General features: G+C 40.3%; 1 pseudogene; it reads right to left on the bottom strand.

The window, feature by feature from the left end:
• Positions 1 to 12,614: 12,614 nt before the first annotated feature.
• LOC114034488 lies at positions 12,615 to 13,064 on the bottom strand (annotated as a pseudogene).
• Between the last annotated feature and the right edge of the window lie 10,973 nt (positions 13,065 to 24,037).

Raw genomic sequence — 24,037 nt, 5'->3', positions numbered from 1 at the left:
AAAAGATAAGAACTAAAATTCTACCACTTTAAAGAAAGGGGTGGGAGGGAAAGGAAAATGAACACTAATGGATGTCCGCAAGACAGAAGAGAGATTTTTTTTAATCTGCTTTCCTCCATAATGTCTGTGTAAGCAGCATTATTGCACAGTAGTGCATCTGTCACTAAAGTCACAGAGAAATGGAGGTTTTTTCAAATCGATTTTCCACCTGAAAAGAAACTCCAGATGAGGCAAGAGACTGAACGCATTTGCCATTGAAGGAAAAAGAGAGAGACAGAGACACAGCGACAGAGTCTAAGACACAAAGACAGAGACAGAGAGAAGAGACAGAAAGAAACAGAGACAGAGAGAAGCAGAGTTGTCCAAGTGGGGGTGGGGGCGGGAAGGCCTAATGTGTGACTTAGTTCAGCTCCCTACATTCAGAGTAAGGAGGAGGGTAGCACACTGGGTCACAATATTCTTAAAGACTGAGATAAATCAACTAGCCTGTATTTTGTATTTTCAAATCAATTCCACCCCTTCAGGAAAAAATACCACCACAAAAAAAAAATCTCTTTGGGCTTATTTGATAGATGTCTATAAACTCTCTTCTTGCTGACTTGGCAAATGCCAGGAGACAGATTTTTATTCTCCCTTTTCTCTTCCTCAGAGTTGCTCTCCCTCCTGCACAAGTCATTTAGCCTGTCACTACCATTTTCAGAGCATTCTTTATCCTACCAGTCCCTCTTGTACACTAATCCTATTTACTTACCTAGGATCCTTAGGCCTCAGAAAATTCATTTCTGAATGTAAAGGGTGTTAACTGCTTATGGTATAAGCATTCCTCAATTCTGGCTACAGTTTAGAGGGAGGGTGGGGTTGACACTCTGTGACTTGAGACTGGTTCTACCCTACCCCCCAACCCTAGCAGTAGAGATTGATGGGGCTATCATTTGCTGAATGGAATCATTCAAAGTCAAGGGTAGCATTGCCATATTTCAATATGGGCCGTAAAATATAGGAATAAGGAGAGTGATACACGGAAGCTGAGGATAGTGGAATGGCCTACTCTGTTTGAGCCTATCTTTCCAGAACCAAGAAGTCAGTAATATGGTAGATATTCAGCCAGGTAGCACAGTAGATAGAGTGCTAGGCCTGGAGTCAGGAAGACATGAGTTCAAATCTGGCTTCAGATACTGTCTATGTGATCCTGGGCAAGTCACTTAATCCTGTTTGCCTCAGTTTCCTCACCTATAAAATAAGCCGGAGAAGAAAGTAGCAAACCACTCCAGAATCTTTGCCAAGAAAACCCCAAACGGGATCACAAAGTTGGGTATGACTGAAACGACTGAACAACAATAACAAACAGGTAGTGGTACTGTCTGACAGGGGTTGGAGGTTTAGGGTAGAAGGCTAAAATGAAAGAAATGCATGCTCAATCCTTCCTCTGGTCCCCACCTTTGGCATGTGGACAGAATCGATCTTCCCAAATCACACCCCACACCTCTCCAAACTGGTGGACCTATTCCCTTGCCACTACCTTCAATCTACCAATCATATAGTAGGAGAAAACAATGAGAAAGACAAAATGGCTCTCCAGCAGCCATCCCCCTCATCAGACCATGTTTCTTCATCATCATCATCATCATCATCATCATCATCATCATCATCGCTAACATTTGTAGCCTTACTGTGTTCCAGGTACTAAGCTAACTAAGCTCTTTACAATTAGTACCTCATTTGATCCTCACAATAACCCTGGGAGTGGGGGTGGGTCCTATTATTATCCCCATTTTACAGATGAAAAAACTTAGATAAAGAGAGGTTAAGTGACTTGCCCTGAGGCACATAGCTAGTAAGTTTCTGAGGCTTCATTTGAAATCAGGTCTTCCTGACTCTAGGCCAAGAGCTCTACATACTACACCACCTAGCTGTTCACAGTGTTAACCTAAGGGGGAAAATGGAGAAGCCTGATCCACATTCCTTAATCTTCTCTGCTACTGAGAAACTCATAATTATTATTAATGAATGAAAACCACAGGATTCTCTCTTATTCAGTTCAGTCTCCAGCTGCAGTGGGGGTGGGAGGAGGGACAGACACTTATTTTGGACTGAAGTTCAAACCTCTCTCTTGTTCTATATCTGTATGATACAAGCCATTCACTGAACCTTTCTCTTGTTACATGCCTAATAGTTGAATGAGGACACGAAAAGTCTCAAAGAAGTAATGACTAGACTTAATTACATATCAGGAGTAACCCAGATTTTAAAATACTACACAAATCCAGGATTATGAATGATGTAAAACCCCCAACCTAGATACCCCCAGAGAATGAGTAGTTATAGCAACAAGCCTACCTTAGCACCCTCTGCAATAATCCTTACAAACTGTGAGTGGTACTATTCATCTGCTACCCCCGACTTTCCCGAGGGCTAACAATCTCTGGCATCCTGTGTCTCTCCCCATCCCTTTATTAATCATTCACTGGCCACATAAGAACAAATTATCCCCAACCCTCATCTCCAATTGTCTCATTCTCATCCTCCTCAATTTTATCCCACCCCTGTCCCACTGCAACCCTGCCTTCTGGAGTTCCTGAAGTTAGTTCCATAATGAACAAACATCCTTTCACCCTAACCCTCCTTCTCTCTCACTCCATCCATTTATTGGCCTTCGCTGACTTTCCCCTTGATGACACTGCATCCCTAGCCATCCTCTTCCATATACATTGCACCTTCTCTCTCATACCTCCAACACTAATCCTGGAGGAGGAGTTGGAATATTGTTTGCATTCCACTGCACTCCCACACTCTCCTCATACCACCATCACTAAGTAATCTCACTCTTTTTGATGTCCACTCAATCAAAATTTTACCCAATCCAGATCATGGTGGTTATTGTATATCAGACACCAGATCAATTCCCCCTTCTTTCTCAAGGAGTTCAGCACCTGGTTTATCACCTTCCTCTCCTCCCTTACTTCTCTCCTTATATGAGGGGAATTCAACATTCACACTGATGTTCTCAAATTCTCTAACCTCCCAGTTCTCCAGCTTCCTTAAATTCTAATACCTATTCCTTCAGTACATTTCAGTCATACCTAGTCACCCACTGGCTGTCACCATTACTCATAAATATTCCACTTCCCAAATTAAAAAACTGACATTCTTCTCTCTGATTATAACCTCCTATCATTCCATTTTTCCCTTTGCCTCACCCTGCCAAAACCCTCATTGAGAACTCCAATCCTTGTACTTCCCAGTCATTTCTTGGGCCATTTAGTCCTGGTCTGACTCCCCTTTCCTCTCATATTTCAAATTTACCTTGTCCTCTGCTCTCGAAATTCTTCTCTTCCTTGCCCTAATGTCATCCATCTCTTACTGAATGTCAGCCTTGGATTATTCCCAACAGCCTCCTATTCATAGGCTACTGAACAGAGCTAGAGAAAGTCACACAATTTTACTGACTAGGTACATAGTAAATTGATGTTATCCAGCTTCAAATGGGCTCTCACAGCAGCAAGGCAATCTTTTTATTCTTCCTAAACGACCCCCTCTCTCATTCTTCACAAAAGCTTTTCCAAATCTCTTTGCTCCTTCAGTCTCCCATACTTTCTCCTCCTCTGTGTCTCTCAGCTGAGGGAATTGCCTCAGAAAATTGGAGCTATTCAACATGAGCTTACTCTTCTCTTCAGTTGAAACCTCTTAACATCAGTCTCCCTCCCCTACTCTCCCTCCTTCTTTTCTCCTGTCTCAGGCAATAAGGCAGCATTTCTCACCAAGGCCAATCCATGTACCATTGATCTAGGAGTGTGCTCAAGCCAGCCCATACTGGTTTGTAAGAGCAGATTACTAGATTTTCATTGTTAAATATTTACAATTTGGAAAATGGCCAATACTACAAATCAGAGCTTGATTCGCTGTTTTATTGGTTGCCTAGACTTAAGAAAACAGAAGAGAAAGTTTTAATAATGCAGATTAACCTTAAAAGTGGCCTGAGTTTTTGCACTTGGTAAGCATTTACCAGCCTAACCCCAGCCTTCATCCCTTCTCCTGTCTTCTATAGCAAACTGAAACAGCCTTTGAATTTTCAACCTCTCCCTATCTACTGGTTGCTTTCCTACTGCCTTCAAACATACCCAAGTCTCCCTCAGCACTAAAAAACCTTCACTAGACCCCACCCTTAAGGTATCATCCTGTATCTCTTCTCCATGTCTCAGCCAAACTCCTAGAAAAAGCTATCTATACTCACTGCTTCCATTTCTTGGCCTCTCCCTCACTCCTCTGCCCTCAAAGTCTAGTTTCTAACTTCATCACTCAAAAGTGCTCTCTCCAAAATTAGCAATTCTCTCTTTACTGACAAATCTGCCAGCATTTTCTTAGTTCTTACCCTTCTAGACCTATCTGCTGCATTTGACACCGGTGGCCATCTTCTTCTCCTTGATATTCTCTTCTCTCTGGGTTTTTGTAACACTGATCTCTCCTGGCTCTCCTGCCTGTTTGACTATAACCTTTCCATTTATTTCTGTTGTTATCATCCATATTATTCTCCCTAATTATGAATGTTCCCACCCAAGGCTCTGTCCTGAATTCTCCTTTTGTCTTCTCTCTTTATACTCTTTCTCTGTCTTAGTAATCTTACCAGCTCCCATGGGTTGAATCATCATTTCTATGCAGATGACTGACATATGTGTGCATGTGTATATATACATATACATACATATATGTGTACACACACATAGATAAATAGAGATATGTCCAAAACAGAACTCATTATTTTTCTTCCCCATCAAATCTCACTTTTTCAAACTTCCCCATTTCTGTCAGTCACCAGCATTCTTCTAATCTCCCAGGTGTATAACCTCATACTTTCTCATCCCACATATCCAATCAGTTGCCAAATCTTGCCATTTCTGCCCCGATGACATCTGTTAGCAACTAGGTAGCACAATAAATAAGAGTAAAATAAGAGTATTGGATATGGGGTCGGGAAGATCTGAGTTTCTAATCCTGCTTCAGACACTGACTAGCTGTGTAACCCTGCGCAAGTCCTTTAAACTCTTTTAGTCTTGACTTCATTATCTGTAAAATGGAGGAAATAATAGCATCCACCTCCCAGAGTTGTATCAAACAAGATAACATGTAAAGTACTTTGCAAATCTTAAAACACTATATAAATGCTAGCTGTCATTATTATTGCTATTGTTGTTAACATTCGACTCATTTTCTCTACTCACACAGTGACTGCCTTAGTTAAAGTACTCACCACCTTTTGATTCACTTACTGTAACAGCCTCCTATCTGGTTTTTCTGCCTTAAGTATCTCCTCTACTCCAGTTCAACCATCCATTACTGCCATAGATTTTCTTTAGGTTAAGCTCTAATCAGATCCCTTTCCTCCTCACCATTCCTCCCCAATGAATTCTAGTGGCTCCCTATTACCTCTAGGATAAATTAGAAATTTCCTTAGCTTTTAAAGTTCTCCACAACCTGGCACCAATCTATCTTTCCAGCCTCACTGAATATTTTATATGTCTCCTTTCCACACTCTGTGATCCAGCCAATTGGCCTTCTCTCTGTTCCTCACACTTAACACTCCATCTCCCATCTCACTTCTCTTTTACTAGCTGTCAGGCAAGCCTGAGATGCACTCCCTTCTCCCTTCTGCCCCACAGATTCCCTCTCTTCCTTCAAGATGAAGGTCAAATAGCACTATCTACAGGAAGCTTTTTCTGATCCTCCCAGTTGTTAGGGCCCTCCTTCCCAAATCTTGTATTTAACTACTTTGCAGTTTTTCTCTTTATATTTATTCTGCATATACTTAAACAGTATATACTTTTGGTCATATTTGTGTCTCATCCATTAGAATGTGAACTCTCAGGAGTAGGGATTATCTCATGCCTTATATTTGTACCCCCAGAACCTAGCACAGTGTCTGTGCTTAATAAATATTTTTAATTGATTGGTTAGGTGGTTGACTGATGGAGTTAGCCAATTTCAAATGCTCAGTCTCTAGTCTCTTATTTTGAATTATGAAACACCTTCTGCCTCTCTTTTCCCTCTCTCCATTCACACCTAGGCTACAAAAACTCTTCTCTCTTCCCCCTTCTCTGTCTCCCCTCACTCTCTCTCTCTCCCCCTCTGCCTCTTCTCTCCCTTTCTCCATTCACACCTAGGTTACAGAAACTCTTCTCTCTCTCTCTCTCTCTCTCTCTCACACACACACACACACACACACACACACACACACACACACACACAGCTGACTGCTGCTGCTGCTGCTGCTACTACTATTCTAATACTGCTACTACTACTACTACTACTACTACTACTACTACTACTACTACTACCACTACCACTACTACCACCTCTCAATATCCTTCCCCTCTAAACCAAGGGAACTTATCCATTCTAATTTAATTACAATTTCACGAAGTCAAGACTCTGGAAACCTCCTTCCCTACCCCCTTGCCTCCTGCCCCCACCACCACTGCCTGCAGGAAACCCAGTCAGTCCCAAAGCCTGATACATTCATATCAGTAAACACAATTACTTTTTGACTCCTAATTCTAATGGGGCAAAACTACTTCCCTAGAGAACCAAAAATGACTGTACAGAGAAATATTAGCTAATACTGTGGATGGGGTATGTTAATTTATCCATTCAACAAATCTTTATTGAATAGCTACTCTATTTAGGACAAGTGATGTAGAGAATACAGTCTCTACTTTCAATGTGTCTATAAACATATACATAGATAGGGGAAAATATACACAAAGCGTCATATGATAAGAAGTAATATCAGAGAAAAGAAAGATAATTTTCAACTATGGAAATCAGGGAAGGCTTTAAGGAAGAAAAAGGATTTAAGTTGGACCTTGAAGGATTTTAAAAAGTGGGGAAGACTTTCCAAAAAGAGAATATAACATAAGCAAAAATGAAGAGATGTGCGCAGGGAATGATGACGGATCCAATTTGGCTAGAATATAATATACATGTGAAGGAGCAGTGGAGGAGAAATATAGAAATATGGGTTGGAGCTAAATTGTTGGAGGGCCTTGAATACCAAAACAAGGAGTTTTCACTTTATTTTTGAACAGGGCATGGTAGGTACCTTTGGAAGAGTAATCTGATTACCCCTTGCCAGAATGGAGAGACCCTGGGAGCAAATTCAGAGAACACCTTTAGAATGTTCTCTTTACATCTGTCTTGATTTGACTTCTTTGTCCACAGAGGCTAGAACAGCAGGTGGGCTGTTGCTGACAAGCTCCAGGTGTGCTGAGGTGTGTGGGCTGGAGCATCACCTATGGGGGCTTGTGCTGCCAGATGAATTATTTACTTTCTGTACCTTAAGTCAAGCTGTGCCCCTGTGATCCAACCTTTGGTTGAGGATGGATCACTTCACATCGCCATCTCCAAGGTTACAGAGCCCAGGCGGATGGGAATGAGTGATCCAAAGGCAAATCTTACCCTCCCCTCTTTTCCCCCTACCTCTGGCTGTCTCCTCTTTGAGGCCAATGGGACAGGCTGGTTATAGACTGTCCCTCTCGGCTCTTCAGTTCATTTCTATTTGCATTTACTTGCAGAATCATAGGTGTATTGATTGTTTCACACACCTCATCAGACTCAGATTGGTGAAAATCGATGGGGTGAGGTCATTGATGGAGGCAGCTGGAGTCCTGTTGTCCCCCTTACTGGAGAGGAGATCTATTGCAGAGCTCTCACAGCCTCTAGGGCAGCAGTAGCAGCAGCACCTGGCAGGCCTTGCTTCTTCATGGTTTGCATTCTCAGGATTAAGAAGCAGCTGTCCCTTTTTGTCAGAATACATTTGGGGGCTTTAATCTCTTGGGGGGAGGCCATTCTCAGCTGCATCTACACTGGCACAGTGCCTCAGAAAAGAAGCTGCCTCCTTCTGGGGTGAAGGTCATATCTGGCTCTTACCACCTCTGGGCACCTGCTTTTGAATGTGTCCAGCTATCTCTGCAAATTGAAAATCCCTGGGAAATTCTGAGATGCAAATCATTGGTCACCAGAGATACAACTGGGATTGTGTACCAGCTCCCTGGAAAAGCTCACTAAAAGACAGCTGCCCCCCCACATACACCCCAGAAATCCCACCACATAGAACCCTCAGTCTAAGTCATTCAGTTTTCCAGAAACACATTACCAGTAGTGTAGGCCCCTTAATAAGTTGCAGACCTACATTGGTAGAGAGAGTCCATTCACTTAGGAGTTACACACACACACACACACACACACACACACACACACACCCTGTTAAATAAAAGGAATACCATTGATAGTTTGCCTAGATTTTAGCCATTCTTTTGATAAAATATAAAAATACACACACACACAAAAGTGCACACACACATATTATCCAGTTGAACTGACTGAAATCTGTTTGCAGCACAGACAGGCAATAGTTTTTTTCTTTTCCCCATGACTTTCATGCTTTTTTATAAAGCAATCTTCAGCTGGAGCTTCTATATTTCTTCCCCTACATGGCAGAACAAAATCTTAGAGACCAAAATCCTCTGGATGTTAATTTATTTCAGGAGTTGGAATAGTAAGCACCAGGAGGTTCCACTGGCAAGGAAAGAGGAAGGAAAGGAGTCCCTCACTAAAATTCTCTCTTCAGAATTCAACTGGGATTTCAGCCTTTGCTTTCTGAGATGGGGGAGGGCAGCCAGCCTGTTGCTGAGATCATTCATAGTACTCTTCCTGTTCATCTCAGGGATGATCTTACATGTACACACACACACACACACACACACACACACACACACACACACCAGAAAACCCACCACACAGAACCACACTGCAGAACCCAATAGCCAGATGCCTAATTGGTACTCTCGGGAATAAAGCAAGTGAGATTGAAAGAGCTTTCTTGGCAAGACAGCTGTGCAAAGCCAGTCAGGTGGTGAGACAATTACTTCTTTCTTGGAGGCATCCAGAGAGTCATTTTCAGGGAATGATGCTAGAAAGAAAACTCTTTTTTTGGAGGAAAGGTGTGTGTACAAAGGTACCACCCATCATTGAAATGCTGAGACAAGATAGAAGCAGTGGAAAGAAATGTGGTGAAAGACAGGGTACTAAGTTAGGGATCAGGATATGTGGGTGCTGGTTTTAACCCTGCCATTTATCATAGCCATGGGAGAGTCACTTTCTTTCTCTGGGCCTCAGTTTCCTCATTGGAAAATGAACAGTTTGATACCACGGTCTCCCACAGCTCTCAGATTTCAACCTGGCTTTTTCTATAGAAATGGTCCTATATTGCAGAGACCACTGCCTGGTTTGAAAATGGCCCATTTGTCTCAAGCCCTATGTGCAATCTAAGTCTCTTTCCAGAGAGTAGAGAATGAAACAGTCCTAAACAATCTCTTTATTTTTCTATTTCAACTTCAATTCTTCCTCCTGTTACTGTATTAGCCTTCTCTGTATTTTTTTAATCATACAGATGTGGTATTTTCCATTCACTAAAGCTTTACATGTAATCTTTTCATAAGCTTGCATCTGGTATACAGACTAGAGGGCACTTCTGAGTCCTCATGGTGGCAGGTTGTGCATACCAGCTAGCTCCACCACCAGGCTGACACATAAGGACATCATATGTTCACCAGAGGCCTCTTGAAAGTAGAAGGAATACCTTAACCAATTCAAAATGTATTGTGAGAAACAGCTGGCAACTGGATTCTCTTATTAACCTACAAAGATGGAACTACCGGGGAAGCTTCTAATAGGAGACCACAGGATCAAACTATAGATTGAGGGCTGGAAGGAACATTAGAGGACTTAGAGTTAAGGGTTTGTTGGTAAACGTCTAATGAACAACCAGCTCTCTGAAAAAAAAAATGCATGACACACTTTTAAGTTTAATCTTAACTATTAACATTTTGTCTGTCACTTTCTTAAGTATAGACAATCAACAAAACAATAAATCAAGCCCTAATTTGTAGCATTTGCCGATTTCTGAAGTATAAATACTCATGCTGAAAATTTAACAATTGGCTTTCACGAGTCCACACATGCTGGCTCCAATACATTCGTGCTTATAATTAAGTTACCTTTCACTCCAGATGAAGAAACTGATTCCCAGAGAGACAACATAAATCACTCAAGAACATCCAGGTAGTAAAGTACCAGAGTTAGGATTTGAACCCAAATCCTTTGACTACAAATCTCATTTTCTTTCTACTGCACCAGGCTAACAAAAACACTTCCATTTAAGTGAGGTTGTTGTTGTTCAGTCACATCTGACTATTCATGACCCTATTTGGGGTTTTCTTGGCAAAGATATTGGAGTGGTTTGCCATTTCCTTCTCCAGCTCATTTCACAGATGAGGAAACTGAGGTAAACTGGGTTAAGTGACTTGCCTAGGGACACATAGCTAGGACATGTCTGAGGCCAGATTTGAACTCAAGCAGAGTCTTCCTGACTCTAGGCCTAGCATTCTATTCACTACACCACCTAGCTGCCCAAGGCCTGAGGTCTGAGTCACATCACTGATGTTGGCTTCTGAATTTCCTCCTTTTTCCATACACAGCCCATGGCCTCCCTACTCAGGAACCCACCCTGAGCCCAGGTCCCCAACTAAATACAAACTGGCTGTGACCTGGAACTGGGTAGTGGGTGACAAAACTTCCAGTTTTCATTTATCCCCATTGAGGTGCCCCAATTGGGTCTGGAGGTGTTCTGGGATGAGTCTAAGACCTTTCCTTGCTTTGGTACACAGCTTCTTCCATGGTAGTGGAACACTCACAGGCCCATCCCTAATCTGCAGACCACCCTGTCTGTCTCCCTATGCCAAGATGAGCTGGACAAATGACTCACTGTGATTATTTTTTTCTGGATTTCCCCAATAGGATTCAATCCAGTACATTTTCTAGACATGTTTAAAGAAGTGTGTGGAATGCAGCTCATGATATTACTTCCTATCATCCACCCTATAACTTTCACCCATCAGCTCTTGTTCTGCTCTCTAGGACAATACAGAAAATGTCTATTTCTTCCACATGACAACCTTTCAAATATGTGAAAACAGTAAACAGCACCCCCACAACACAAACCCTTAAAGCCTCCTCTTTTCCAGACTAAATATTCCCAATGCCTTCAATTGGTCATTATATCACATGGTTTCCAGTCACTTCACTATTCTGTTTAAGCTTATTAATTTTTTAAAAAGTACTCTTTAATATTTTAATAAATTGTTCTAATTAAGTATTGGACACAATACAGCAGATGTGGTCTAGGGAGCACAGAATAGAGTGGAACTGTTTGTTTGATCTGGTTAATTACATTCCTAGTAATGCAGGCCAAGATTGCTTTAGTTTTTGGTTTTGGTCTTGGTTTTGTTCTGTTTTTGGTGTGTTTGTTTTAAAGACAGTTAGATGAGAAAATGGAGCAGCGGACCTAGAGTTAGGGAGACCTAAGTTCAAATCTGGTTTCAGACACTTAGCAGCTTTGCAACCCTGGAGAGGTCACTTAATTTCTGTCTGCATTATCTGTAAAAAGGGGATAATAATAGCACCTACCTCCCAGAGTAGTTGTGAAGATCAAATGAAATAATATTTTAAGCATCTTGAAAGCATCTTGCAGACCCTGAAAGCATCGTGCAGACCTTAAAGTATTACATATATGCTAACTATTATTATTTTAGGAATTATAATGTTAGCTAAAAATAATCTTGCAGTCAACTAAAACCTTCATGTCTTTTTCATGTGAACTATCTTCAAGTCAGGTACCTCCTTCCCCTAACCTTGTACAGATGTAATCGATCTTTTAAAACTAAATGTAGGACTTTCTATTTATCCCTGTTACATTTTGTCCAGCTGGTTTCAGACGTCATCCCAAACTTTTAAAAATCCTTATAACTCAACATATTAGTTATCTCCCCCAGGTTTCTGTCATCTACAAATCTGATGAAAGAATTTAATAAAGATGTCATCTATATCTCCATCCAAGTACTTATTAAAATTCTGACTAGGACAGGGGCAAGGGCAGATCATGCTGGCATACCAGATGATATCTCCCTTTTGGTTGACATAGTGAAATTAATCAGCCACTTTTTGGATGCAGTTGTTTAGCCAGCTATGGATTCAATTGACCATACTATCTGGTCTATATTTTTTCCATTTTGCCCACAAAAATAATATTACAAACTTTGTCAAATATTTTCCCAAAATCCCTAATGTACTACACTTTTAATAATCCCTTGCTAGTCTAGTTTAGTATTCCTATCAAAAGGGAAATGGAGTTATTTTAGCATAACTTGTGTTTAGTGAACCCATGCTGGATCCTAGTTTTCATCTTCTTTCTATTCCAGGACTTTTCCAACGATCACTGTCAAGTTAATCAATTGGTAGTTTCTAGGATTCATCTTTTGCTCCTTTTTGAAAATTGGAACATTTACCCCTCTCTAATCTTCATTTTGTTTCCAATAATTTCTCAAAAGTCACCAGGAAAGATTCTATGATCACCAGTTCTTTCAGTATGATAAAATGTAATTTGTCTGAGCCTAGAGACCTGTATACATATAAAGTTGCTAAGTATTCTCTCACTATCTTCTTTTCTATATTTTTCTTTTTTTTGTTTAATAAAGACATTTGTTTTATTTGATAACATTGGCTTTTTATGCCACAAGGACACAGGCTCCACTAACACCCTTGATTTTTTCCTCTGCTCTTCTGCTGAAGAACTTTACCTTCACAATGACTGGCTGCTTGGGGAGTTTCCTTTTTCCTAGGACTTTGTAGTACCCCGACCGCACGATGTCAATGATAGGGGCAAGTCCCTCTTTGTTTTTGGCAGCATTAATCCTGGTCTGCTCACTGACCAGTGTCCACAGCTTATCAAGGTTGACAGTTGGGAAGTAGCTTTAGTTCTTCTTCAAGTGCTAATGCCTCATACCCATTTTTCTGAAGCAACCTGGATGATATTTGTCAAAGTTGATCTGGTGATGGTGCAGCCCTTCTGCATTGTCACGGCCTCCAGGTGGCAGCTTCTGGTGCTTGCCAATGCTCCTGTGGCCATGGCTGACGTGCCTGTGGAGCTTCTGCATCTTCCTTAGTCAGGAAGGCATGTTGCAGGCTGACGTAAAAGAGCTTTTCTATATTTTTCAATTTCAATTTCCTCAATGATTCTTTCTGTTCTCTATTCTCCAGTTTTAATATCCTCCTCTTTGATGGAGAAGAATGATGAAAAATGAGGTGAATAGTTCTACTTTCTCTCCTTTTTTCTCATAACAGTATATCATGTTTGTGTTGCGGTGGTGCGACTGGCCAATGAGTTGTTGTTAGGCAGTTTTAGTCGTGTCCAACTCTTCATGACCCCATTTGGAGTTTTCCTGGCAAAGATAATGGAGTGATTTGCCATTTCCTTCTCATTTTACAGATGAGAGAACTGAGGCAAACAGAGTTAAGTGACTTGCCCAGGGTCACACAGTGCACCTATAGTGTGAGGGCTTGTCAAACCCTTTTCAGAGATGCTCATCCAGCTTTGATGTCCACCTGAATCACCCAACTCTCACTCTGGCTCCAAGAAGCTGTAGCATGCTCTGCAGCCACACCCAATAAACCATCTTGGCAAATGAGCTAAACCTGGCTGAGAGTAATTAACAGGCCTCAAATCTGTGGATGAATTGGGGGGATGTTTACTCCAAGCATGTGAAGATTCCCCAGTGGAAGGGGCAGATGAGAACAATTTGTTCCAATGGCCATGAAGGTGGCTTAGAGCTTGCTTGGTCAGGCATCAAAGTCACCAAGGTCATCCACAGCATTCTAGGTCATTACCAGTTGCCTTGACTTTTGTCTTGGCACTAGTCTTCAATGATTCTGGAAGAAAGAGTGAGGATGATGATTTTGTGCAACTGTGCCTCACTTAACTCCAATTTATGCACGAGTCAAAACATCACCCATAATGTCACTGGTCCTCTTCAAAAATGAAGGACAAACAACAATGTGTGTGAGGCTGGATTTGACTTCCTGACCCCAAGCCTGGCACTCTATTCATTGTACTACTTAGCTGACCAACAAGTGACCAGTCACAATATTCACATGGAGGCTAAGTGAGCCCCCTTCTAGTCACACACAGGTACTTTATGCTTCCTGTTGCTCTCGTGTGCGGTTTAAAAAAAAGCATTTAATTGGCTACTGAGCCAGAATAGAATGTACATGCAAAAGTTTTGAATAAAAGAATTCCCTACTCTTCCCTGGTGGTAAGGCAAGAAAGCCTCTGAGTGGGGAGAAATGTGGCAAGGACAGAAGCATCAATGGCCTGCCACCAGATGCTTCATCTCCCCAGCTGCCATATGGCCATGAACATACAAGGCCTCTGTGTCTTCTGTCCCTTTTGTTTTTATTTTTTCCTGATCTTGGGTGAATATACAATAGAAACAAAACAGACCAATCTATGACCTTGTAAACTTTGAAATGTCAGGAGAATCAAAGTCCTCTCATCAACTGAAGCTGGTAGCAGCAGTAGACAAATCCAGGGAGCCAGCCCTGAGGAGAAACCTGCTTGACACAATCCAGTAGTGAATCAACCTGGCAGCCAAGACACCATGTCTAACTGAGCAAAGAAGCAACTGGCTCATCAGTTATGCCACACTAAGATTGGTTGAGACTCCACAAAGGAAGAAATCAACTGCCAGGAGAGATTGTTTTACAGTGGTCATTTAAAGTTTGAACTCACTTTCCCCAGAGACTTTTCTCAATCATCATCCTTCTTGAACTCTCTGCAGCCTTTGACATTGTCAATCACCTTCTTCTCCTTGATGCTCTCTTCTCTCTAGAATTTTGTGTCAATATTCTTTTCTGGTTCTTACTTATCTGACGACTCCTTCTTAGTCTCCTTTACGGGATCTTCATCCAGGTTATGTCTACAAACAGTAGGTGTCCCACTCTATCCTGGGTCCTCCTCTCTTCTACACTATTTCACTTGGTGATCTCATCAGCTCATGCATTCTATTATCATTTCTATGCTGATGATTCTCAAATCTACTCATTCAACCCTAATTTCTCTGCTGACCTCCAGTCTTGCATCTCCAACTGCCTACTGGACATCTTAAACTGGATGTCTTACAGATATCTTAAACTCAACAGATCCAAAATGGAACTCATTATCTTTTCCCCACACCCTCCTCTCTTTCAAACTTTCTTATTATCATTGGGGATACCACCATCCCAGTCTCCCAGGCTTGTAACCTCATGTTATCCTCAGTTTCTTACTCTCACCTCTCCTATTCAATATGCTGCCAAGGCCTGTCATTTCATCTTCATAACATCATTCATTTCACCTTTATGACATCATTCATATACACCCTCTTCTCTCCTCTAATACTGCCACCACCCTGGGGTAGGCCTTCATCGCCTTCTTCCAGGACTATTACGATAGCCTGCTGGTGGATCTTCCTGACACAACTCTTTCCCTACTTCAATCCATGGCCCCCACTCAGCTATTAAACTGATCTTCCTAAAGCACAGGTCTGACCATGTCATGGTCCCTATCAATAAATACTAATGGATCCCTATCACCTCCAGAACCCAATATGAAATCTTCTGTTTGGCATTCAAAGTCTTTCACATCCAAGCCCTCCCCCTACCCCACTTTTCTAGTCTTCTTACATCTGACCACCCCCCCATGAATTCAACAACCTAGTGATAGAAGCCTCTCTGCTATTTCTAGAACAAAGCACCCCATCTACTGACTTCATGCATTTTAACTGGCTATCTCCCATCCCCGAAATTCTCTCCCTCCTCAACTCTACATCATGGCTTCCCCGGCTTCCTTCAAGTCCCAGTTAAAATCCCACCTTCTATAAGAAGCCTTTCCTTACTTCTCTTAATTCTTTGCCTTTTCTCTTTTGATTATTTCCAATTTGTCCTGTACATAGTTGTTTATATACTGTCTCCTCCATTAGACTGTGCGCTCCTTGAGAGCAGGGACTTTCTTTTACCATTCTTTGTATACCCAGAATGTAGCACAATGTCTTAGACATAATACGTGCTTAATAAATATTTACTGACTGACTATGCTTCTGGTTCAGGATGTTGCTGTATTTTGGTCCTTGTTATAAATCCTCTGTAAGGATATATTTATATCCTTAAAAAGTTAATTGATGTTAATTGGTTAAAAGATAGTGAGAAAATATTAAGTGGTAATTTAGAGTAAGGGAAAACACACTAAATGGAGGTTTGAGAGTGACAGCATTAGAAAGATACTCTCAACCCCTCAGGGTTACCCCTAGAATCCAACCTACAATTTTAGGCCCTAATCTGCTAGTCTGAATATAAGCTAAAGAGTAAGCTGCAGAGCCTGCCCCACAGAAGGAGTGGTCAGATAAAAGGAGAATCAGAAAAGAGTACTGTCACAAAATCTTACAGAGAAGAGGACATCAAGGAAAAGAGGGTGATTGACAATGTCAAAGGCTGCAGAGAGGTCAAGAAGGATGATGATTTAGAAAAGTCCATTATACGAGGCAATTAAAAGATCATTAGTAACTTTGGAGAGCAATTTCAGTTGAACTATATGTTGTATGATAAAGGGGCAAAGGACTCAATTTTAGTTTATACTTTTAAAAAAAGCTATTTGTAATGACATTTGCAATTTTACATGCAATCCTCATTTTTTGTTCTTTGTATTATACAAATATTTGTTTGTTGGGGTTTGTCAAGCTCAGAAAAACAAAAAAAAAATTTTTAAAAACATACTTTCTTTCTTAAGAAGTGGCACCATGAGTTACCAAAAAATAAAATAAAATAAAAGACTTAGAGTCAGAAGAATTAAATCTAATCCTTCCTCTGACATTAGTGATTTGACCCTGCACCTCAGTTTCTTTATTTGCAAAATGGGGATAATAATACTTGCTTTTTTTTAACTTCAAAGAGTCATTTCAAGGAAAGTGCTTTGTCAGCTTCAAGGTGGCATATAAATGTGAGTTATTATTGTTATCTCTTCCTTGTGCATTATTTTACTCTGAAAATAGCTTTTTGTTATCATTAAGGTTTTTATAAATGTTGTAGGGAATTGGATTGGAGAATACCTCATGGAGTATATATAGTGATGAGCTTTCATAGATATGGGGCACAAATGGATCCGAGCCTGTACCCTGGGGCACTTCTGTCAACACATGCGATCTCACTCAGTGCTGAAAGATTTTGGTTTGGGGATGATGCAGGAATATTGGTCCCTATATACTTGCAATTTGGGATGATGCAGCAAATATTGGTTGATTCCTTTGTCTGAGTGATGGGGGAGGAGGGAAGGAGGGATAAGAGGGAAAGAAAGGCTGCCAGAGGACTGAGCCAGAAAGTAGTAGTCTTTTAAAGGAATGACTCTGCGGTCTCAAGGACATTGAAGGGAGATCTCAAAGAGTCCTGACAGGTTCAACAGATGGGAGTTGAGAGAGCTCCAGAGGATGGATTCTTTCCTTTTAAAGACTGCCGAGTGGGTGGTTCTTCCTGGCTCAGTGGCCAATCCTCTTTGGCACAGCTCCCTCTGCCCTTCAAAGGGACCAAGGAATCAGGGTTTGCTGTGTCATCCCAAAGCTCAAGTCCTTCAGGAATGAGCCAGAACATTTGTAACTCCAGAAGCTGTAGGCTCAGCTCCACGCATGCTCACTGGAACGCCCACTGCAGACCCACCCCCACTTATACTCCCTGGGATGCACCCCAAACCAATGCATCCCTCCTATATAAATCTCAGATCATCCCATGATTTAACTTTTCTGAACTGATTCTCAATCTAAGGTTTGTGATACACTTTGGTATTCATGCTTTATAATATGCCTTTCCTTCAATCTTTTGTACATTTATTTTTTTAAAAATCTGAGCTTATCAGAAAGCTCCCTGTTAGACCTCACTGGTTTCTCTAAATTCCTTTTTTTCTCTCATTGCAATTATTCTGTTATACCACACTTAATTTTGACCAGCACAATTTATCCATGTCATTCCATGGGCAGGTATCACTCCCCTGGAAACACACCCTTGGTTAATTCCCTCCCTACAGTATCTTTGATAAGTAAACAGATGCTTTGAAGCAGAAATACATTATCCCAGTCCCTGTTGATAGATAATGTCTCTGTTTATCAGTCATGCAAACTAAGGGAGTCATCACATGTTCAGAACTCCCAGAAATTAGGCTGGACCCAACAGAAACTAGTTTGATACCCATTAAGGATTTTAACAAAAATTTAAAATCCACGGTGATCAAAGCCACCAAACTTAGCATACTCTCATACAGAAGAGAATGTGCAAGGGCTAAACAGTTCATCAAAAAACAGTCCATAAACATTTATTAAGCATCTACTACATACCAGGCACTGTGCTAAGCACTGGGCCTTACATACTAGCTGGCCTTGCTGGATGAGTCACTTAGAGTCAGGAAAAACTAGATTCAAACCCTGCCTCTGCCATATTTTAGCTATGTGACTATGGAAGTCATTTAATTTCCCCAAGCCTCAGTATCTGCCTCTGTAAACTTGGAAGGAAAAAAAGAAGAAGAAGCTCCGTAGCGCCTACCACATGGTCACTGTAAGGCACAAAATGTGATCATGTACATGAAGGACTTTACAAAACCTTAAAGCACCATATAAATGGTGGCTACAAGTAGGAGCAGGATTACCTGTCTATAAAGCTATGCTAGACCTTCATTCTGTGTGAAGGTCTCCGAGTTTGAGGGATGTTCCTGAGTCTGATAGACAATAAGACTTAATATTAACAATGACATTTATAGAGCACTTTACATAATCCTCTCATTTATGGATGTTACAACAACTAGTATTGTCCTCATTTTTGTGAAAGAGGAGAGTTAGACTAACAGAGAGGCTAAATGACTTGTCCAGGACCGCACAGTTAGCTAGTACATTCCTTAGGCAGGCTTTGAACCCACGCCCAGCACTCTAGCCATTGCGCGACAACACCTCTCAAGAAGTAGTAATGATGACATTAGCTATACTGTCTATGACTTCAGCTAAGCCACATTCATCCATGAAGAACTTATTCCACATATTGGCCTGCAACTTGCATTCTGGAAGCCTCAGTAGGCCTTGCTGAAGCTGAGTTTAAAAAAAAATAACACTAACACCAGAACCTTTTTTGTATAGCACCTATCTCCAAGTCATTTAAATTATTTTATAGGTTTTGAGCCTGACTTAACTACTCTCAGGAGGGAAAAAGCTTACTTTAGGGAATGTTAACTCTTTCAGAACATGAAGATTCCATTAATCAAGCTGACATTACCATTCGCCAACCCCCAGTACCCAGAAAATTTCCCAAACTGGGCTTATCACCCCTTCTCTCCTAAATCCATTCCTCCTACTGACTTCACTGTGACTGTCCATAGTACTTCCATTCATCCTGTTTCCCATTTTTTAAACACTAGTGCTATGTCTGACTTTTTCCTCTGCCTCATCTGATGTCCAATCGATCTGAAAGATTCTCTATAACTTCTCACATATTATGTAGAATCTCCTTCTCACATCTCATCTCTATTATTACCATCACTGCCCTAGAATGGGCCTCCATTACCTCTGACCTAGACTTTTGTAATGACCTTTTATCAGATCTTTCCATTTCCACCGTCTTTCCCCTCCAATCCCATTCTTTACACCATTCCCAGATAATCTTTCTTCAGTAGCAACCTATCACTTTCCAAATAAAGTTCAAATCTCCTTAGCCTGCCATTCAAGGCTCTCAATAACGATACTACTTATCTTTTAAATTTTACATCCTTTTACTTCCCTCTTTAAACTCTTTGGTCCACCTCTAGCCTAGGGCACTGTCCTCACCTTTGTCTTTGCTCATGCTGTTCTATATGTCTAAAGTGATTTTTTCTCTTCTTTTTTTTTGCCCGTTCTCTAAAGCACAATGCAAAACTCTTCCCTCATGCTCCTAATTGATAATAGTTTTTCTTCTTCAGACTTTACAGAGCATTTTAATACCAGAATCAAAGAATTTGAGAGTTGGAGGAGACCTCAGCAAACATCTAGTTTAACCCACATTTAAAAAAAAAAAAGGAATCTCTCCTTGAACCTGCCCAACAGGGATTGTCCAGCCTTTGTCTGAAGATCTCTGAGGAGAGGAAACCCATCACCTTTAAGCATCCCATTCTGATTTTATATTCTAATTCTTAGGATGGTTCCTAAAATCAAATCTAAATTTGCCTGTACAACTTAGACCCATTGCAACTGGTTCAGTCTTCTGGGATCAAGCAGAACAAGTCTAATCTTTTCTCCATGTGCCAGCCCTTCAAATACTTGAAAACAACTTATAATATCATCCCAAGTCTTACTTTTCTCTAGGCTAAACACATCCAGTTTCTTCAAAAGATCCTCATGTCACAGACTCAAGGCCATTTGGACAATCCTGGTTGCCCTCTTTGGGGCACTCTCCAGTTTGTCAGTGGCCTTCGGAACCGTGATAGGAGCACAAGACTCCAGCTGAGACCATATGAGTACAATGGAACTATCACCTCCCTGTATCAGTAAACTGGGCCTTTCAATGGAACCCAAGATTGCATCACTTTTTTTTTTTGGCTGATACATCACAACACTAATATATATTGAGTCTGCAGTCCATTAAAACCCCTAGATCTTTTTCAGAACATCTGCTGGCTAACCACTTCTCACTCATTTTATACTTGTAAATTGATTTATTTGATTAAGCACAATAATCTAGCCTGTCAAGATCCTCTCCAATCCTGACTCTGTCATCCACTGTGTTAGCTATCCCTCCCAGTTATTTTTAAAGCATTTTATCTATCCAAATCATTGATAAAAATAAACAGCACAGTAGCAAGCCCAAATCCTTGGGGCACTCCACTGAAGACCTCCTGCCCTGTGAACATTAAGTTGCTAACAACTGTTCTTTGTTCAGAATCCACTTGATTGTATTATCATCTAATCCATGTATCTCCGTCTTTTCCAGAATAATAATATGAGATACTTTATCAAAAAGCTTTGCTAAAATCTAGCTAAATCTATCTATAGCATTGTCCTCACCTACTAATTCAGTAATCCTGTCAAAGAAGGAAATGAGGTGAGCATGGCATGACCTGTTTTTGATGACTCTCCCTAAGGCACATTTGTGTATTATATTTATCTGTGTTTGTGTCTGTAAGCTCCTTGACTACAGGGACTACGGCTTATCTAAATCTTAAATCACTTATTCTACTGAATACAATGCTTTTCACACAGTATGCCCTTAAAAATGTATGTTGAAAGAGGTTTGGGGGGACAGTGTGGAGGGTAGTAGAGAGAAAAACTAAATACTTAATTTTTAAAAATTTAACTTAAGATGTATGTTGAATGAATATCTTTAAAAGTGAGCACTTTTGCTCCAAATGGATATATAATCTGGATATAAAGGGTCACATAATAAGCAAATAAGGGGAGCAAAGAAGAAATTATTCTTCAAATATATAAATATGGGAAGATTTTATGACCAAACAAAAGAATAGAGAGGAACATACAAGATAAAATAGGCAATTTTTATGATATGAAATTCAAAAGGTTTTGTACCAAGATATCTAATGTCCTAATAATTGGAAGAGAAATAGATAACTAGAGGGAAAAAATCTTTGGAACAAGATGCTCTTGAGAGAAGTCTCATTTCTAAGATATACAAAAAAACTGGTTCAAATTTATAAAATTAAGAGCCATTCCCCAACTGATAAATAACGGTCAAAAGAGATGAGCAGGCAGTTTTCAAAGGAAGAAATATGAGCTATCAACAATTAGGAAAGAAGGTTTTAAATCACTAATAATTAGGGAAATGCAAATTAAAACTACTATTGTGGTTCCACCTCATACGTATCAGACTGGCAAAAATGACAACGTTGGAGGGTATACTTGTGTAACAGTATACTTGTGTAATCTGGGTCAAGCTATGAATTGGCCTAATCACTCTAGAAAGCAATTTGGAACTGTGTCCAGAAAGTTATAGAACTCTGTATATTCTAGTTATATACTAGGCCCATATGAAGGAGAAGAAGAAGAAGGAGGAGGAGGAAGAGGAGGAGGAGGAGGAGAAGAAATCTATAGGTACAAAAATATCTTTTTGTAGTAGGGCCAAAATTAGAAAATAAGGAACTGTCCTATTGGAGAATGGTTAAACAAAATTGCAGTCTATAAATGTAATGAAATATGACTGTGCCACAGGAAATGATGAAATGGACAATTTCAGAGGAAACTGGGAAGACATTTATGAACTGATGCAAATCGAAGTAAGCAGGACTATGAGAACAATGATAACATTATAGAAACATTTGAAAGATGTAAAATCTGACCAATGCAATAATAAATGATAAGTCCAAAAGAATGAAGATGAAACACACTACTCACACCTGACAGAGAGGCAAGTTAAAATGCAGAAAGATATAATCTGTTTTGCTAGACTATGTACATATATATATTGAGGAATGTATTTTTTTTTAATTTGCTTAATTGGAGGGAGAGTTGAGAAGACAGCTTAATTAAAAAAAAAAAACTTGTTGCTTGAAAAACTAAAAAAGTAAAAGTAAAAAACAAAAACAAAAAGTAAGCATTTTATTCATAGCTACTCCAGTTACAGAAATGTATAATCTTAGTATTAGAAGGGTCCTCAGAAACTACCTAATCCAATACATTACCCTAAGGAAGAATTGATGGCCTTCAAGGTCTTTTCCAGCTCTCAATATATGATTTTGTGAATCCCCTCAACTATATCTCTGACAAGTGGTCAAACAGCCTCTTTTTTAATACTTTCAATTATGTGAAGCTTATTGGCGCCCCCTCCCAAAAAAAAGATAACACATTCCAGTTTTGCTCTAATACTCTAATGTTTAGAATAAACAGCGTATAACATTATTATTGTAGTCAATAGTCAATTCTATAGACTAGCCTTGGAGTCAGAAAGACTTGGGTTTAGATCATACATTTAAGACATACTAGCTATGTGATCATAACTTAAACTCTTTATGCTACCAAGTAGCTCTTTAAGACTCTAAGTTATAGATGAGTTGCACTTCTACATTACAGAGGGAAATTCCACACTGGGATTCACTGTATATTGCCCCCCTATAACTTCCACCCATTCTAGCACTCTCCTCTTGAACACAGCATAATTATTCCTCTAGAGATTAGATTAGGTTACTCACTAGTAGGATCTGTCCTATTAGCACACTAATACCAACACATTACTTCATTAATTCCACCTCTTTATGACAGCATAATTAATATCTAACTACAAAATAAAATTGCAATTACATTTGATAATGATGCTATTTATTTACCTTCAATAAGACCAGTCTTTTGAATTGCCTTTCTAGAAGTAGGGATGGACATGCTTCGGTTTCTTTATCCTCTCACTCAGTTTACCTGGTGACCAATGGCATAAATGTATGTAACTGTCCAGGGTTCAGGGTACAACTCTGTATCCCTTTAAAAGATAATTAAGTGGTCGTTTCAGAGGTCAAACCTGCAACCTTAACCTCATTAGTTCCCTGTCTTGAATTACGAGGTTACCCTTATTGTTGTTCAGTTGTTTCAGTTATGTTCGACTGAGGCCAGATTTGAACTCAAGATGAGTCTTCCTGATTCTAGGCCTGGTACCTTAACCACTGCACCACCTAGTTGCCCATGAGGTTACACATCCTCAAGGGAAAATCATAGTTATTTAGCATCCTTAGTATATCTGGCTCTATACCAGGTGGTCAGCAATAAATTTCTTGTTTTTAATAAGGAAACAGAAGAGCTTGGATGACTTGTGCTATACTTGTCAAATAAACCAGTAATGAACCTAAGGATAGATCATTCAGGACAAGCAGTCCCAAGAGCTCATACAACATCAAAGCTGGAAGGGACCTAAGAGGTCAGGTAGTCTCACCTCCTACCCAGTGCAGGAATCCCCTCTTGCAATATCCCTGACATATAATCATTCAGCCTTTGTTTGAATGTTTTTAGTGACAGGGAAGTCATTAGCAGGGAAATCTCAAGGCAGCCCAGTGACTTGCAACTCCTGTGGCTTTTGCTACTAAGGCAACCCAGTGAATGGAATATCTTGGGGCTGTTGCTGCTCT

This window comes from Vombatus ursinus, unplaced genomic scaffold, assembly GCF_900497805.2.
Source record: "Vombatus ursinus unplaced genomic scaffold, bare-nosed wombat genome assembly UNPS02008996.1, whole genome shotgun sequence".
Lineage (NCBI taxonomy): Eukaryota > Metazoa > Chordata > Mammalia > Diprotodontia > Vombatidae > Vombatus > Vombatus ursinus.
Note: the sequence above shows the minus strand (reverse complement) of the source record. Positions and strands in the feature narration are given on the sequence as shown.